The sequence below is a fragment of the Sceloporus occidentalis genome, unplaced genomic scaffold, assembly GCF_023333645.1.
Source record: "Sceloporus occidentalis isolate IW3139 unplaced genomic scaffold, rSceOcc1.0.p SCAF_33, whole genome shotgun sequence".
Taxonomy (NCBI): Eukaryota; Metazoa; Chordata; class Lepidosauria; order Squamata; family Phrynosomatidae; genus Sceloporus; species Sceloporus occidentalis.
Window position 1 is genome coordinate 5,105,750 of NW_028317013.1, and position 18,343 is coordinate 5,124,092.

General features: G+C 46.5%; 2 non-coding genes across 2 annotated transcripts; both read right to left on the reverse strand.

The window, feature by feature from the left end:
• Positions 1 to 983: 983 nt before the first annotated feature.
• TRNAP-UGG (transfer RNA proline (anticodon UGG)) lies at positions 984 to 1,055 on the reverse strand. Its single transcript has one exon. It is a non-coding gene; the product is annotated as a tRNA-Pro (tRNA).
• Positions 1,056 to 6,921: 5,866 nt separating this feature from the next.
• TRNAP-UGG (transfer RNA proline (anticodon UGG)) lies at positions 6,922 to 6,993 on the reverse strand. The gene has a single exon. It is a non-coding gene; the product is annotated as a tRNA-Pro (tRNA).
• Between the last annotated feature and the right edge of the window lie 11,350 nt (positions 6,994 to 18,343).

Genomic DNA, 18,343 nt, shown 5'->3' on the forward strand with positions numbered 1-18,343 from the left:
ACACTATAGTTATGAAGAAAGGTTAACAAATTTAAATCTGTTTAGTTTAGAAAAACGGCGCCTCAGAGGGGGGCATTATATAAATATATTCGGGGCCAATACAAACCATTGTGTGGAAATCTCTTCATAAACAGGACTGTGCATAGGACACGAGGTCATGCGTTTAGACTGGAACAAAGGAGATTTAGTCTAAGGCAGAGGAAAGGGTTTTTTTACAGTAGGACAATAAGGATGTGGAATCCTCTGTCTGCAGAGGTAGTTTTATCGGAGTCTGTACAGACGTTTAAACAGCAACTGGATGAATACTTGGAAAAACATAATATATTCAGGGATATAATCTTTAATTATGGGGAAACGGCTTATTGATCCAAGGAGAAATCTGCCATTTTAGGGTCCAGAAGGATTTTTTTCCCTGGTTAGTGCAAAATTGGAAAGAGCCAAACTGGGGTATTTTGCCTTCTTTTGGATTAACAGCAACAAATTAACAGATATAGGAAAGGCTGAACTTGATGGATGCATGTCTTTTTTCAGCTTGTATAACTATGTAACTATGTAAGAGCACGACCCTCTTCTCCTTTGCACCAGTTTTTTATTGCATATGTTATTGTATGTGTATCTAAATTGTTCTTCTGACTGTAACAGCGCTGCGGAATCTTCCAGCGCTTTATAAATAAATGTTATGTAATACCCCTAGACCAACACGTCACATGACATTTCATGCTCCTATATTTAAATAGAAACATAACTCATTGAAACTACTGTATTTGCTCGATTATAAGACGAGCAAATATTGTATGCTCTATGCAGCCTAAGGAAAGTCACTTTCCATGTTAATTTATCTTTTCCTTTTGTGTATTGAGTTTAGTAATTCAGTTTTAATTCACAGCCCCACTGATTATGCCTAAATATATGTTTACATGGATTAAAGTAAGCATTTGTGCTATGAACATTTTAAACACTGACACACACACATTTAAAATTAAGGGCTCGTCCGGGATTTGAACCCGGGACCTCTCGCACCCAAAGCGAGAATCATACCCCTAGACCAACGAGCCATGTGACAGGTTCTGTCATTTGTACAATATGTTTGTTATACCTCCTTTTCCATACTAAAAAAATATATACTAAAATAGAAAAAAAGAAATCTTTCTTGTGTAAGTGCCACAGCTGAACACAGCTGAACACAGCTGAACAATGACCCAATTTATGTTTGGTGACATCTCCTGATTACATTCATACCCTACATACATATTTTTTTTGTTCAAAAGGGTCACATCCATGCTTTACATATTGTCTTATATTATATGATTTTGGATACTATTGGTGGAGGGGACTTTTGTGCCCAGTGCAGTATGGCTCGAGATCGCTTATGTATTTTTGATGCCAGTGATGTGATGGTGACGTTACTGGGCTCCTTATCTATTTTATTCATATTTTATTTTTCATTTTCCCCAATTTTTTGGGAGGAGAAACTATTTTTCTTCCTCTCCTCCTCCTGATATGTCTGTGCTGATTCCACAGTGATCAGAAAGCAGGGCTCCATAGCCCTGCATTGCCAATTTCAATGTATGTAATCAGAAATCAGAGGGAGCAATAAGAGAGCGCAGCTGAGGCTCTCCTGTCCCGGATGTTAGCAGTGACACCTACCAAAAGTGAATGCTCAGTTACGGAATCAAGCAGTTCTTGAATGACAGTGTACCACCGCCATTACACACAATCAGTCAGAGGAAAGTCAACGATGCTGACATCTGCCAACAAGGAAAATGTCAATACCCTGCAACAAAGTCAGGATATACCAGTACGTAGTAAAAGGCATCTTGCCACAGGTTTTAAGGACGTACCGTAACGTCTTGAGGGGACTGAAAGGCTTAAACATGTGATCATCCTCTTTACTAAAAATGGTATCGCGTTCCCAAAACATTTCTATTTCTCTCTTTTAATGTTATCTATTCCTCATTCAAAGTGCTTTTACAACTCTTCTATTTTAAATGCAAATCAGTTTTTCCTCTAAATTCAAGGTTCCTTTCTACATAAAAACTGTAGCTTTACTTACAGTGTTTTATTACTAACTTTCACTTTTTCAAACAAAATGAAAGTGTTCAAGAAACCAATCCTAGAATTACAATGCTTTTTTAAGGACACAACCCATAATTCTTCTTTCTTAGAACACTCATAAAAGTCATTTGGAAGCACAGTTTTTTTTCACTTCTGCATCTGACAAGTTTCTATGTTACAGAGTCTACTACAATTATATCCAGAAGCCTAAATGCCTCACAGAGGTTTTAAACCCACAAGCTCTTAAACGCAGCACAAGAACAATCCCTGCAGTCTAAATCACAAACAGAGATGCAGTTTGCACAGATGAGTCAAGAAATGCCACATCAGCCCTGAAACACTGGATCAAATTACACAGCATACAGCACCGATAAAAAAGGTTTATAACTGTATAACAGCTATTCAAGTGAACATAAAAGAATACATAGCTCTGTAAATTGTACACTTAACTAAATACTAAAATTATATCAGAATAAATTTAATCTATAATTCCAGTACATGTTTTTAAATTATGGATATTTTTTCTGCCATAGTATTTCATTGCATTTATTTCATATGTTCTTCCATATATCAAAGCTGCCCCTTTATAGTTGTGTGATATGACTTTTTGTTACAGAATTACACAAATATATTGATTCCCCAAAAGATATATTTATAAACATAAATATATGTATATTACTTACATTGTTTGGCAGGGAATCAGAATCTGTCCTCTTTTTTGTATGAACGAGTACGCGTGATTGAGGGAATGAATGAGTATCTATGAATGAGGGAATGAGTATCAGTGAATGAATGAGTATCTGTGAATGAGGGAATGAAGATCTGTAAATGAGTATATAGAATGAGTGAATGAATGTTTATGAATGAGTAAATGAATGCATATGTGTGTGTTAGCATAGATGTGTAAGTGGAGGGGGAGTATAGCACAGAGAGGCTATTTGAGGCTAGGATGCCATATAGAGGCTGTTTGTCCTATGCTTCCAATCTGGGTGTTGGGAAGGTCCTGTGGATGCAATCTGGGTGCCAGGGCTGACATGATACTAAAGGGGAGGGGGTAATACGCAAGGGTGTGGGGGCATTATTTCACAAGGGGGTGCTTGCTGGGGGCAACACATAAATCAATACTAATAAATATACAATATGGGGCTGGCTAGGGGCAATATACAAGGGTGTGGGGGCATTAGGGTGACCACATTGGCCATCTTTTCCAGTACACATATAATTTTTACATATTGATGACCAGCCCAGTATGTGGGAATGTATAGACTCATGAAAGGGAACCAACTAGTCAGATATACATCCCCATACATCAATACTAAAGGGAGGGGCAGGTTGGGGCATAAATACACGTAGTGCTGGCTGGGGGCGATACACAGTGGTAGTGTCTAGTGGGGGGTATCAGATATAGGATCTGCCCTGGGTGCCAAATACTCTAGGTACACCCTTGCAATCAACAATGTATTAAATGCTTTGTTTCTGCCTGTCTTCAGTTTTTAACCTCTAGACTTTTCCCTGACCACAATTTTTTTTGCCACCAGCCTCAACCTGCCCTTGACCATTGGACATTGCAACCACTCTTTGCTTTCATCCTTGTACCACACACAGATTCTTGGTCTTAATAATTCTTGGCCGTCCTTCAGGTTAATGATGTTTGCAACGAAAGCCCAATCCTGCTTCAGTGATCCACTACAACTTTGTGCTGACACTATGACTATATGTAATCTCTGTCCATTTTATTTTGCTTTCCTATTTTGCCTGCTTTTGCTTTCCTGTGCTATGTGTCATATAAATAGTGACTATATATACAGTATATTGGAGTACGCAAAACTATTTTTATGTTTTTTTTGCAAAGATGTTGAGAGGATGTATAAGCTGATCCTCATCTGTTTGCTTCCTTCCACGTCTGATTCTGCAGATTTATGCATGTTTTTTTAAGGCTTTCTGAAAAATGTGTACATACTTTGGGTGATAAATCAAATGTGGTGAGCAGCAATTCATCAATCTCCATGGATATTGCTAATATAATATGAGAGGGCCATTTTGCAGAGTATATTTGGCATCCTAATGCTTGCAGAGCAGCAGAGAATAACTTGAGTCCTATGTAAATGTACGACTTGGTTCAAAACTTATTGCACAAGATTCATATAAATGGAACCACTGGTTTACCAAACATGATACCACTGGACATCTTTAGAAGAATGATTTGACAGTTATTAGTGGTTAAATGTTTGCTGAATAGAGACACCAATAATGTTGTAGCAGTTTAGAGCCCAAATTGCATAGTAAGCCCTATATTTGGTTGTGTGGACTTTCCAAACAGGAGTAAATGAGGTATCCACAGCCTTGCCATGTTTGTTTATCGGGTGTCTGCTATCACTAACTTCTCTAGTGGGAATCTGAGTGAACAACTAATTATGGATGTTCTATGTCTATCCATCCAGCCATGCCAGTTTTGAGGTACATTTTCCTTTGTAATATGTTTGTTTTTTATATGTTGCATGTCTTAGGAGCCCTGGTGTATCTTTTCGATTCAGTGATGCCACAGGAAGCATTATACTTTACATATTTCAACTTGGTGGCATAGCCTTTGGAGGATCTTAAAAGAAATAAGGATTTTTTTTTACTTGTTGTTGAATTTATATTTGAACAAAATAGCATATTCAATAGAATAAAGGGTTAACTGAGGTAACAAAATACTGCAAAGAAATACGGGCTCGTCCGGGATTTGAACCCGGGACTTCTCGCACCCTAAGCGAGAATCATACCCCTAGACCAACGAGCCAGCTATACATGTGCTTTTCAGATGTTTAAATGAATGTCATATATTCAAGTATTATAGCTTCTTCACATTTCATTCTATAAATATACTCATACCTGAGAACTTTAGAGGACAGCCTCACCAGAGCTCTCCAGCTTCTGAGGTAAGGTTAAAGCTAATATTACAAAACACTATTAAATCCCTTAATTTGCAATTTAGCGCTGTATATTTATAATTTTCGATATCACAAATTTTCCTTCTGTTCCAATGCTTCAGTCTTAAATTTTTTTTAAAAACTTCTTTGCTATTTAATTCACTGACTCTCCATTTTTCCTTTTAATGCTGTATATTGGCAGAAAAAAAGATATTAGATCAAAGCAAAAGGACATTTTATTTATTCTCCACATTCCACAGACCAAGATAAAATCCCAATAAAGGAATTTACAATATCAGGGGAACATTCACTTAAATGTAGTCATTTTTGCAGTACATTTATTGCACCATTATGTAATTAAATAATATCTTTACTAAGCCTTGTCGTATCCACATGTGCACAAAAAAATAACATGTCCATAAACATGTAGAAAAACATGCCCATGATCAAGCCCACCAGCCATAAGTCTATAGTCTAGGGCAGTGAGGTATATTTAAAAAAATGGTATGAATGGCCCAGGTGGCTCTTACCAACCCATAAATGATATATAAAAACTCAGCAACATTCAAGAAAATAATGGTTCATCTGAGGTAATAAAATACTACAAAAGTAGTAGCAAGAAAATAGAGCTTGCCTGGAATTTGAACCCGAGGCACCCTTAGCAAGAATCAAACCCCTAGACCAACAATACAACTGTTTGGGAGTATTCCAAATGAATGTCATATATTCCACTATAAATGATTTTTCACAGTGCATTACAGGGCAGTGAAGTATATAAAATTAAAATTGAGCATGAATGGTCTTGAACCCCAGGAGAACCCCAAACCTCTGCATGACATCCTGCACCATGGCTAGTAAACAGGAACATTTAGTGGAGTCCTGTGGGCCAATTCAGAGGAAGTCATCCAGGTAGAACAGGTTGGAGGACAATCAAGACTCCCTCTTCACCAGTCATTCCAGGAATGTGCTAAAACACTGGAGGTAAAAACATGATATCTCGCATCCCATTGGGAAATGCATATAGACATAAAAAACAACCCTCAAATTGGCACCCCAACAGATGGTGGCAGTCAGGATACAGTGAGAAGTTCCTGCTAGCCCACTATACAGGTCACCCTAAGTTTACCCCTATATCCCCTTGGGGCATACGTCCCCCCGACATCCACCCACCAATCAAGACGCACTCACCCACACTCATACATGTGCCCTGTACATCAAACTATGCTAATTCCCAGGGACCTTATCCATACATGTACAAAAAATAGCATGTACATAAAAACCATTAGTTGCATACCAGGCCAAGCCTATGACTGGTATAAAAAAATACTTCCCCCCAGCAGCCAGAAGCCTATATTCTAGGGCAGAGAGGTATATAAAAATTAAAAAGGGCATGCCATTGCCAATGGCCCAGCATAGTGTGATCTTGGTGCTCTTACTAACTAAAACACTGTTGTGAACCCTATGAAAATCATCCTTGTGCTCCAAGAATATTGCTGTCTCCATTAGCTCTCTGACCTTAAGGGAAGAGGACAAAATGTTTCCCTCTCTCACTCACACTACACTTTATCTTAACCAAAAGAGATCACTTAAATAAATACAAAATGTAACATGTCCGTGTTGCCTCAGAGGCTTGGTAATTTGCATTTACACAGCACAGATATGGAGAATCCCCAGGTATTTGTCTTGGCCTGTTCCTTGTTAAGGAGATGACAATATTTTGCTTAAAAAACATTGTCACTTATGTATCTGTGTCTGTTACTTGTGGAATTAAAACACATAAAAGGTGGATGAGATTCTTCCCTCTGTTATGCTTAATGTTAATTTATGTTTTCCTTTTGTGTAACAAGTTTTGTAATTCTATTTGAATTCATGAGATTATGCCTAAATATGTGGGATTAAACTAAGCATTTCTGCTATGTACATTTTCTTACATGAACACATATACTAAAAACAAGGGCTCGTCCGGGATTTGAACCCGGGACCTCTCGCACCCAAAGCGAGAATCATACCCCTAGACCAACGAGCCAGATACAGCACATTTCTCCTACATTGAGATAGAAACATAACTGAATGATACTATGCTCTATAACATTGAAAAGAGCCTTCCACATTCCATGTGCTTTTTAACCCCTTAAGGCAGGGGTGTCCAAGTTTTTCCTGCAGTGGGCCACTTCAGAAACGTATGTGCGCGTGGGCCGCACTCATTTTTCACTGAGAGAAAATATGGCCTTTTAGCTTTATACTGCATATTAATACAGAGTTAATTTTAGCGATAATGGGCGTGGTCTCGCAGCCGACCAAGATGGCCGCATAAGTTTTGGGTTCTGAGCACCTTCTCCGTGTAGCACCGCTGTACGTGTGCTTTTCTCGGCATGGGCAAGACTCACAAGGCTCCCGGCACTCCTCGGCCGTCTGGGAGCAAGGATCGGCAACAACTTACCTCTGTCCGGTCGTTTTTTCATGGGCCTCAGGATCTGGACTCCGGGGACTCGCTCTCCAAGATGGCGTCGTCTTCTCCCGCCAGCTCACATAGTGAGTATATGGAAGATCTTCCCCTTCGGGATCATGCCTCTCTTCAAGAGGTCTTGCGGCAACTTCCTACAAAGGAGGACATGATACCTTTAATTGAAAAGGCGACTCAGAGCATCCGGGATACCCTGTCTGAAATCAAAGCTGATGTGCAGCAGCTAGGCGACCGCGTGGCCGCAGTGGAGAACGACAGCGCTGCTATCACCGCCACCGTGGACGCTTTGAATCGTCACGTCTCCGATCAAACGTCGACCATTCGACTGCTCGCCCGCAAGCTGGAGGACCTCGATAACCGAGGTAGGAGGAATAATCTCCGTGTGCGGGGTGTACCTGAGGAGATTCTGCCGGCGTTGTTGGAACAGACGCTCCGGGCTATTTTTAACACCGCGCTTCAACGGCCTGCGGACGCGCCGATCCTCTTTGACAGGGCGCATCGTGCGCTGAAACCCAGGGGGGATGCCAACGCTCCTCCGCGGGATGTCGTGTGCCGCCTCCAGGATTACCCTCTTAAGGAGAGCATCCTTAAGGCTTGTCGCACCTCAGGTGATGTCGTTTGGGAGGGCCACACGATTTTGATCTTTCCAGATCTCTCACCTTCCACGCTCCAGGCTCGGCGTACCCTGAAGCCGCTTACCTCGGCGCTACGGGAGGCTTCCATCCCCTATCAGTGGGGCTTCCCCTTCGCCCTGATTGCGCGACGGGATGGTTCCTCTTTCGTTCTTCGCCAAGCTTCGGACGTCCCGCGGTTCCTGGAGGATCTGGGCCTTCCACACATCCACATTCCGGACTGGGAGCTCGCCTTTGTGGCCCCCGCACCGCTCCGGGACCCGGCCAAGGACTGGTCCCCACAGCCTAGGAGGAATAAGCGCCAGAAGGTACCCCAGGTCTGATGGACTTGCCTGGCTTCGTTCGCGTTTTTCGGCCCTTGTTTTTCTTTTTTTCCTTAACCTTTTTTTTCCGTACGTACCCGTCGTCGTGAGTTTCGGTTTCCGCGTCCTGTGGACTATCTCCGTTTGACATTTCTGCCTTGCGGTTAAGCCGCTCCTCCCATGAGGCTTTCTGCTGCGTCTCGTGCTGGACCCTGGATGCGGGACTGGAATGTACTGTGGACTTCTGTTTATTTTATTTTGTGTTTTTTCGATCCTTTTTTCCTCGGCGCCGGCTCTTGATTGCTCTCGATTGCTCCGGCTATACCTACCGGTTTGGGCACCCATGTGAGGTCTCTGTTTTGCTGGACACGGGTCCAGGGTCCCCTGTTCTATTGCATACCTCCACGTTTACACTCAGGTTCTGCAATACACACCACACTTTTTCAGCTGTACCTCTCTTTATTTTTTTCTTTTGTCTCCTTTCACACTTGCCCTTTTTTCCATCATTCTCATTCTCATGCACACACGTTCTTGTTTTTCTTTTTTTTTAATACATATGGCACGGAGGGGGTGCTTAGGCGCTATGTGGTTGGGTTTCTTCTCCCCTGTCTCCTTCCTGACATCTTCATGGTTTCGCTGTTTCTTGTCTGTGCCGCTCCACTCACCCCCACCAGAGCCTACCTACCTGGTCCTATGGATCAGGATCCTAGGTCTTGGACCAATGCCTTGGTCTGTTGGCTCACAATTCGATGCAGTTGCATCGGGCTTCTCGTGCCCTTCGTTGTTGTTTTTTTAGTTTTTTGTTGCCCTGGTTCTTCCTGTTATGGTGGACGGTTCTGGGATATATTTTTGCTTTATTTTCATGTGCATTTCGTGCTCAATGTCTGGGTCGCTTGTTAAATGTACCTCCCTCAATGTTAGGGGATTAAACAAACCGCAGCAGCGGTCCAGGCTACTTCATCTGTTGCATTCTTTTAGGTCAAAGGTGGTTTTTTTGCAGGAAACACACTTCCTTGGCTCCAAGGAACCTAGACTAACTGCTAGGAATTTTCCTGTGGCCTTTTTCTCCAGTTCCCCTCAGTCTAAAACCAAGGGGGTGGCTATCCTCCTACACCGCTCATTACCTTTTTGTTCCTTGGAGGTTTGGAAGGATTCTGAGGGGAGGGGTTTGATGGTTAAGGGTTTTCTTGGGACGCTTAAAATAACGCTAGCCACTGTATATGCTCCCAATAAGGACCAGGTTCCTTTCCTGGTCAAATTCCTATCGGGGTTGGCTGATTTCCAGGAGGGCTTGACTGTTTTTGGTGGCGATCTCAACATGGTTCTGGACCCCAGGCTCGATTGCTCCACAGGATCCTCTCACATTTTGTTCGCTCGCATTAAGAGGGTTAAACGTATGGTCGTCCTTAATCAACTCATAGACGCCTGGCGTGTGCTTCATCCCTCTACCTTAGATTATACCTTTTTTTCGGCTGTGCACAATCGTTATACTCGTATAGATGCTCTGTTCCTATCCCATCATCACCTCCCGTACTTGCGGTCCTCTGAAATCGGTTCCATGACGTTTGGGGATCATGCCCCCACCCACCTCACGTTGTGTCTCCCGCAGCTTCCTCCCAAGGTTTGGTGCTGGCGGCTTAACGAGAATTTAATTGATGGCCCAACGTACATCCCGGAGCTTTCCTCTCACCTGCGCCATTTCTTTGCGGAGAATGTGGATCGTGGTACCCCTCTCCCTACGGTCTGGGAGGCCCACAAGGCTGTCATCAGAGGCCACCTTATCCGATTGGGTTCCAAACTCAAGAGACTTAATCACCTCAAGCTCGTGTCCCTGTCCAGGCGGATTGCTGACCTGGAGTTGAGGCATAAATTTACCCTTTCGGTCGACATCCTAGAACAACTCAAACTCCTGCGGTCCCAACTGGCGTCGCTTTTAGATTCTAGGCTTCGGCATAGTTATCTGCTTATCAGGCGTCACTTTTATGAGTTGGGGGATAGGCCGGGCAAGCTTCTAGCTCGGGCACTTAGGGCTAAGAGAGCGGCTGCGTATATCCCCAGGATTCGGGATTCTGCTGGCTCCCTGCGTTATGTCTCCAAAGACATTGCGGCTTGCTTTTCTGATTATTATCGCGGGTTGTATAACCTCTCTCCTGACGGGGGTCCTAGTCCTCAGATGCGGTTGCTTGTGGACACTTACCTTACCAAACACTTACACAAGCGAATCTCGGCCGCAGATCGGGTGGCGCTTAACGCCCCGGTTTGTCTCGAAGAAATTGGGGAGGTTGTCAAGTCCTTGCCCCGTGGGAAGTGTCCTGGCCCTGATGGGTTCACCCCACTTTATTATCGCCGGTTCTTACCCGTCCTTGGGCCTCAAATGGTCTCTCTCTTCAATTCCTTAGCCACGGGTACTCGCCTGGACCCCCACTCCAATCAGGCTCATATCACGGTTCTTCCCAAACCCGGGAAGGATACGGATCTTTGTGGGAGCTACCGCCCTATCTCCCTCATTAATACGGATCTTAAAATTTTGGCGAAACTCCTGGCTAATAGACTCAAACACCTCATTCCAGGTTTGATCCATAGTGATCAGGTCGGTTTTGTCCCCGGGCGGGAGGCTAGGGACGGCACCATCAAGGCCCTTAACTTGTTGGCTCTGGCTCAATCCCGTGGCACTCCCTTTCTGCTGGTCTCTCTCGATGCCGAGAAGGCCTTTGATAGGGTTTCGTGGTTCTTTTTGTTTCAGGTGTTGGAGAGGTTGGGACTTGGCCCCCGCTTCCTCCACCAGGTTGGGGCGCTGTATCACTCCCCCTCGGCGAGGGTGCGTGTGAATGGCCTGCTTTCGGACGCCTTCCCTTTGGGAAACGGCACGAGACAGGGCTGTCCACTGTCGCCCTTACTGTTTATTCTTATGTTAGAACCCCTGGGATCTCGGGCCTTTCCGTGGCCGGTGCGGAATATAAGCTGTCCATTTATGCTGACGACTTGCTCTGCATGTTGTCGGACCCCTTGGTTTCCCTTTCTCATTTGGCTACTGAATTACAGACGTTTCATTCTGTCTCTCAGTATAAAATTAACTTACAGAAATCCGAGATTCTGGGGTCTCATATTCCTCTTGACCTGGAGGAGGCCATTAAGCGTGCTTACCCCTTGCGCTGGGTTGCTTCTTATATGACGTATTTGGGGGTACGTATACCCTCGGACCTTACTACCCTGATGGCAGTTAACTTTGCTCCCCTTCTCGCCTCTGTTTCGGCGGATCTGAGGAGGTGGGCCTTCCCCCATATCTCCTGGTTTGGGAGGGTAGGGGTGTTGAAAATGAATATACTACCACGGTTTCTCTACCTGATTCAGACCCTCCCTGTTTACCTTCCTAAATCGCTCCTTCGTGCTTGGCATAGGGTCTTTACTAAATACATTTGGCATGACCGCTCTCCCAGGTTGGCCTTTAAATACCTGGTAGGCCCTAGGGATTGTGGTGGCTTGGGTCTCTCAGACCTTGAGGGGTATTGGGTTGCTTCCCATATGCGCAGGGTGGTAGAATGGACGGCCAGGACTCCGAGGCCGTGGGTGCTGCTTGAGAGCTCGTGGTTCCCCCTCGAGATTTCTGCAGTACCTTGGCTGGGGACTCCACCTAGGTTTCCCTCCCTCTCGTCACATCCGACCATTGCGGCGACTTTGAGGGTGATCAGATTGTACCTCCCTAAATTGGGCTGGGTGGGCTCTCCCAGTCCACTCTTTTCTGTTTCCTCTAACCCTGCCTTTCCCCCGGGGCTTTCTCGGGGAGCCATTCGTCCTTTCCTTCCCTCCGGGGAGCGGGTGTTGCGGTTGGGCCATCTCTATAAGGATGGTGGGCTTCGGTCTTTATCTGATTTGTTGGGGGCCCCTTTGGTTCCCTTTTTCTTTATCACCAACTGAAGCATTTTCTCTCTTCCTTGTCTCCGGCTTTTGACCCGGCTCGCCCACTCACGCCATTCAAACTTTTGTGCTCGGACGTTGGCCGTCATTCCCATCTTCTGTCCGTCCTCTATAAATTGTTTTTGTCGTTTCGTATTCCGACCAAGCCTTACTTCTTTAGCTTGTGGGAGAGGGACTTGGGCCGCACGTTTGACTCTGATGAATGGACCCAGATTTGTTCCCTGGTGCATGTGGGTGCCACTTCGTGTAGGCTACGGGAGTCCGCTTACAAATTGCTCACGAGGTGGTATAAGGTTCCAGCAGAGCTGCACCGCTTCCTTCCCCAGGTCCTCCCGCAGTGTTGGCGTTGTGCGGCCGGAGAGGGCACTTACTTACATCTGTGGTGGGACTGCCCTCTGGTTCGCCCTTTCTGGTCTAGGGTTTGGGAGGTTATTAAGGAATTGGGCGATCCTGATTTTCCCTTCTCCCCTGAGTGTATGCTGTTACATAACACCGAATTGAGCCTGGGGTCCTACAAGAGGTCCCTCTCTATCCACCTGGTTAATGCTGCTAGGGCGGTCATTCCTCGATTCTGGAAACAGCCTTGTTCCCCCCCTATCTCTGCCTGGCTGGCTACGGTTAACTTTATATGTCAAATGGAGGATTTAGTTCTGACATCTAGAGGTAGGGGTTACAAGAATGGTCTTAAATGGCTTCCCTGGAGGGCCTTTCTGTCCTCTCCCTCCTTTCATAGGGTCTTGGGTGCGTCTGCGGGGAGCCCTCCGGCCCTTGACTTCCCCTGATTCCTTGGGCCTTTGGTACCAGGCTTTGCTCCGTTGTGCGGTCCCTGCATTTCTGGTTTACCTCTGCACATACATCTGGAGGCCTGTGTAGCCTCCTTTTTGCCTTAGTGGTATTCCGTCCGTCCACCACGGTTGGTTTCCTTTATTCTTGTTGTTGTGTGTTTTTTTTGTTTTGGTCTCATATTTGCTCAATTCCCGCCCTGCTTGAGCTGGGAATCCTCCTGCATGATTCGCTATGTGGGGCCTAGATCTGGGCTACTACTGTTTTATTGTACTTTTGGCCCTAACCCCTGGGGCCTTTACGTTACGTTAGGCTCCTTGTTTACTTTTTACCATGGGGTTTTGTTATCTGCCATGTGTCCACTGTGGTTTCTTGCATACTGATTTCTCTCTGTATGTTCATGTATCATCGCCTCTGTGCTTTGTCCTTTGGATGTATGGCTATGTCTGTTTTTCTTTTAATAAACGGTGAATTGAGAAAAACAAAAAAAAGCAGTAGAAAAGTTTTTGGATCAACTTTTGTATGTCATTTTATCAATACTTAATTACTTAAACAGTAAAACAAAGTCAGTCCACAAACCATTTAAAACAAGTTAAGTTAGCCAAATAAAACTGCACAAGGCTGGAACACACTGTGGGTACAAGATGGATTTAAGATGGCTGAAGCACACTGGAGGCAGGGCCAGATTGAGAGCCCGTGATGGGCCTGGTGCTGAGGATTTTGGTGGCAATTTAATGGAAATAAATAAAATAGACAGAAACTCAACTCCTCGGCATCGATGTATACTGCATAAAGATGACATCAGTGCTCGGCCGATAATACAAGATGGAATCTTATGTGATGGGACTGGGAGTAATCAGTACACTAAAAAAAAGTAATCATACACGGGACACCTAAAGCCATAATTTAGTGCCAGTAATCCTTTTTAATCAAATATGCAGATTGAAATAGTAAATAATAGAAAACCTTTACTTTTGTCCTCTGAGGTGACTACAAATTCAGGAGGGCATTTTATCTCTGGATAAGTAAAAATAAAATAGTTCTATTTATTCCTGCAGTAAGTAAGGTGCTAGGAGACAGACAATCAAATACACACCAAGACAGGTTCTGCCACACCGACACCCAGACACACACACACCAGGACAGGCTCTGTCACACCGACACCCAAGCACACACACCAGGACAGGCTCTGCCACACCGACACCCAGACAAACACACACTAGGATAGGCTCTGCCACACCGACACCCAAACACACACCTACAAAATCTCATCCGAAAAATGAATTTTCAATGAGAACCATTCCAGTAAGAATTCCTAAATCTATTCTTGGAGATTTCCATACTCTCGTCTTAAAATATGTATGGGGGGCAAAAAAGGGTTACATTTCTGTGGCCAACCTAACAAGAAACTTAATTGACAGATGTATGTCATTTTCAAATACGTGACTCAATTATGTTCTTGCATCTGATGGCAGGGAAATACAAAAACCCACTAAATATTTGGTCCTAATATGAGAAACAGGCTTGCTTAGACATAACTCCCACTTGACTATATTGGATAGACACTTAAATATTCAAAAAATTGGGAATCAAAAATAGCATTGTGTGTTACGGAATCAGGCACCGCAGGTGATGGACCCACAATGCAGAAATGGCGAGCAAATCCAATAAACAAGCCGGGATCGAGGCAGGCAGCACAGGAGCGAAGTCAAACAACAATAGCCAAGGTCGGGACGGGCAGCGCAGGATCGTAGTCAAAGAACAATAGCCAAGGTCGGGACGGGCAGCGCAGGATCGTAGTCAAGGAACAATAGCCAAGGTCTGGTACACAAGAATAGCAATCAAAAGGCACAAGCGAAACACCCCGAGAACAATGATTTGGACTCGTTGAACGGGCAAGGAAACACAGGACCAGGAAGTTTAAATAGGACCAATGGCGGGAAAGCAGGTACGATGACGTCATCGCGACCGGCGCAAGAGAAGCGTCGTCGCGATGACAACGAACCAAAACAAACCCTACTGCCTGTGGTACCTCCGCGAAAGACGCGGAAGCGCCACACAGGCAGGGGAGGAAGAGACAGCAACCGTGGACAGGCAGCGGCGATCGAACACTCGATCGCCGCCGACATGTCCGCGGCGGCTAACCACAATCTCCTCTCTGCCTGTGCTGCCGCCGCGAGCGACGCGGCGGCGCCGCACAGGCAGAAGAGGTACTGGTCGGGCGCCGCAAGCATGTAGCGGCGGATCGTCTCTTCGATCGCCGCTGACATGTAGCGGCAGCCCGATCAGGACTGACAGTGGCAGGAAGGCGTGCCTGCCCGATACACACGCCCCCTCGTGTGCGCGCCACACGCACGGCAACACACGAGGAGGACGGGCGCGAAGGACGCCGAGGGACCCCAGCCGGCCGGGTAGGTACGACACAACCCCCCCTCCCAGGAGCGCGCTCCGGGCGCGAAGGACCGGGACGGAGAGGGAAGCGGGCATGGAATCGGGAGACACAGAGAGGCGCGTGCACAGCACGGGCAGGTATCCAGGACCGCTCCTCCGGACCGTACCCTCGCCAGTCGATCAGATACTGCAGGGAGCCGCGGTGCCAACGGGAGTCGAGCACGCGGCGGACGACGTGCTCCTCGTGGCCGCGGACAAGGACAGGGGCAGGAGGACGAAGGGCCACAGAATAGCGGTTACGCACACAGGGTTTGAGGAGAGACACGTGGAACGTGTTGGGGATACGCATGGAAGGAGGAAGAGCAAGGGACACGGCGACCTCGTTGATACGCCGGACGACGCGGAAGGGACCGAGAAACCGGGGACCTAGGGTCCTACAGGGTTGACGGAGTGCAACATTCCGCGTGGATAGCCATACGTAGTCGCCGACCCTGTAGTGGGGAGGCGAAGCACGATGTTTGTCAGCAGCCGTCTTGCTGTGGGCTTGGGCCTTGACCAGCTGGTCATGGAGAGCCTTCCAATGGGCACGCATGTCAGCGACCCGTTCCTCGACGGCAGGGATAGTGGCACCGCGAGAGGTGGCAGGAGGCGGCAGGACAACGGGATGGTATCCCAACGCGGCAAAAAACGGCGAACAACGCAAGGATTCATGGACAGCGTTGTTGTAGGATAATTCGGCCAAGGGTAACAGGGAAGACCAGTTGTCGTGGCGTTCATTGACGTGGAGGCGTAGGTATTGTTTCAAGGTCTGGTTGGTGCGTTCAGTCTGGCCGTTAGATTGCGGGTGATAAGCCGAGGACAGATGCGTCCGGATCCCTAACTTGCAGCAAAGGGCTCTCCAGTATTTGGATATAAACTGGGGACCCCTATCTGATACTACGTGGAGAGGCAGACCATGCAGGCGTACCACGTCTCTGATGAACACATCCGCCAACTGGGATGCCGTGGGTAGCTTGCGTAGGGCAATGAAGTGGGCCTGCTTCGTGAACCTGTCAACCACAACGAGGATGGTAGTGAACCCTTGAGAGACAGGAAGGTCGACAATGAAGTCCATAGCGATGTGAGTCCATGGGATTCTTGGGACTGGAAGAGGCAATAGGAAACCAGAAGGCCGAGTATGTATGGATTTGTGACGGGAACATTGAGGACAGGTGGCAATAAAGGCGCTGACGTCACGCGTTAAGGACGGCCACCAGAAGGTTTTCCGGATGTGGTACTCGGTCTTGCGGGCTCCAGGATGACCGGCTAGTGGTGGGTTATGACCCCAGTGGAGAACAGCAGCACGAAACTGTTGGGAGACATAGAGCCTTCCCGAAGGAGGTCGTTGGGACGCTGTGATGTGCGTCTGTTGCATACGAATCCGGTGCATCACGGAAGACGATAAGGAAGAGATGATGCGTGCCTGAGGAATGATGGGTTCCTCTTGGGCGACGTCCCGATGGCTGTCGAATTGACGGGAGAGAGCATCTGCTTTGATGTTTTTACTTCCGGGCTGATATGTCATGACGTAATTAAATCGGGTGAAGAACAAGGCCCATCTGGCCTGTCGAGGGTTCAGGCGTCGAGCGGATTCTACATATTGTAGATTCTTGTGGTCTGTCATGACCACAACAGGCAGTTTGGTTCCTTCGAGTAGGTGACGCCATTCCTCGAAGGCCAGTTTGACTGCGAGAAGTTCTCTGTTTCCTACGTCGTAGTTACGTTCGGCGGACGAGAAACCCTTGGAAAAGAACGCACAGGGGTGGTACTTGGAGGTTGTCGGATTCCGCTGAGAAAGCACAGCCCCCGCACCTGTCTCTGATGCGTCTACTTCAAGCAGGTATTGCAAAGCAGGATCTGGACGTTGCAGAACGGGAGCTGAACAGAAGGCATGTTTGAGGCGTTCGAAGGCTTTCACAGCTTCCACAGACCAGTACTTGGGATCAGCCCCTTTTTTAGTAAAGGCGATGATAGGCGCTGCGATGGAGGCATAATTGCGTATGAAGCGCCGATAATAATTGGCGAATCCCAAAAAGCGTTGTACTGCCTTTACGGTATGGGGGATTGGCCAATCGAGGATGGCCTTCAACTTGCTAGGGTCCATTTCGAGACCGTTAGCGGAGATGATGTACCCGAGGAACGGGAGGCTGTTTTTTTCGAAGTCGCACTTTTCGGCTTTGGCATAGAGACCGTTCTCACGCAGTCTCTGCAGCACTGACCGTAGATGCAGTCGATGTGTTATGATGTCCGGTGAATAGACAAGGATGTCATCGAGGTAGACGACCACGTGTGACAGCAACATGTCTCGGAACACGTCATTGATGAAGGCTTGAAACACGGCAGGAGCGTTACATAGTCCGAAGGGCATCACCCGGTACTCATAATGACCGAATCTCGTATTGAAGGCGGTCTTCCATTCATCGTTTTCCTTAATGCGTACTAGGTTGTAAGCCCCTCTTAGGTCGAGCTTGGTGAAAACCGTAGCCCCCTTCAACCTGTCATAGATCTCCGTGATTAACGGAAGAGGATACCGGTTCTTTACGGTGATACGATTTAGTCCCCTATAATCTATGCATGGCCGAAGGGAGCCCTCCTTTTTGGAGACAAAAAAGAATCCAGCCCCTGCTGGTGAGGAGGAGGGTCGGATGAAGCCCTTCTCCAGGCTCTCTTTGATGTATAATTCCAGAGCTTCATTTTCTGGCTCAGATAGGGGATATGTACGTCCCCGAGGAGGCGTGGTACCTGGTAACAAGTCTATGGCACAGTCATAGGATCTGTGAGGAGGTAGGCGTTCTGCCTGTCGTTTGGAGAACACGTCCAGGAAGGCCCAATACTGTTGCGGCACTAGCA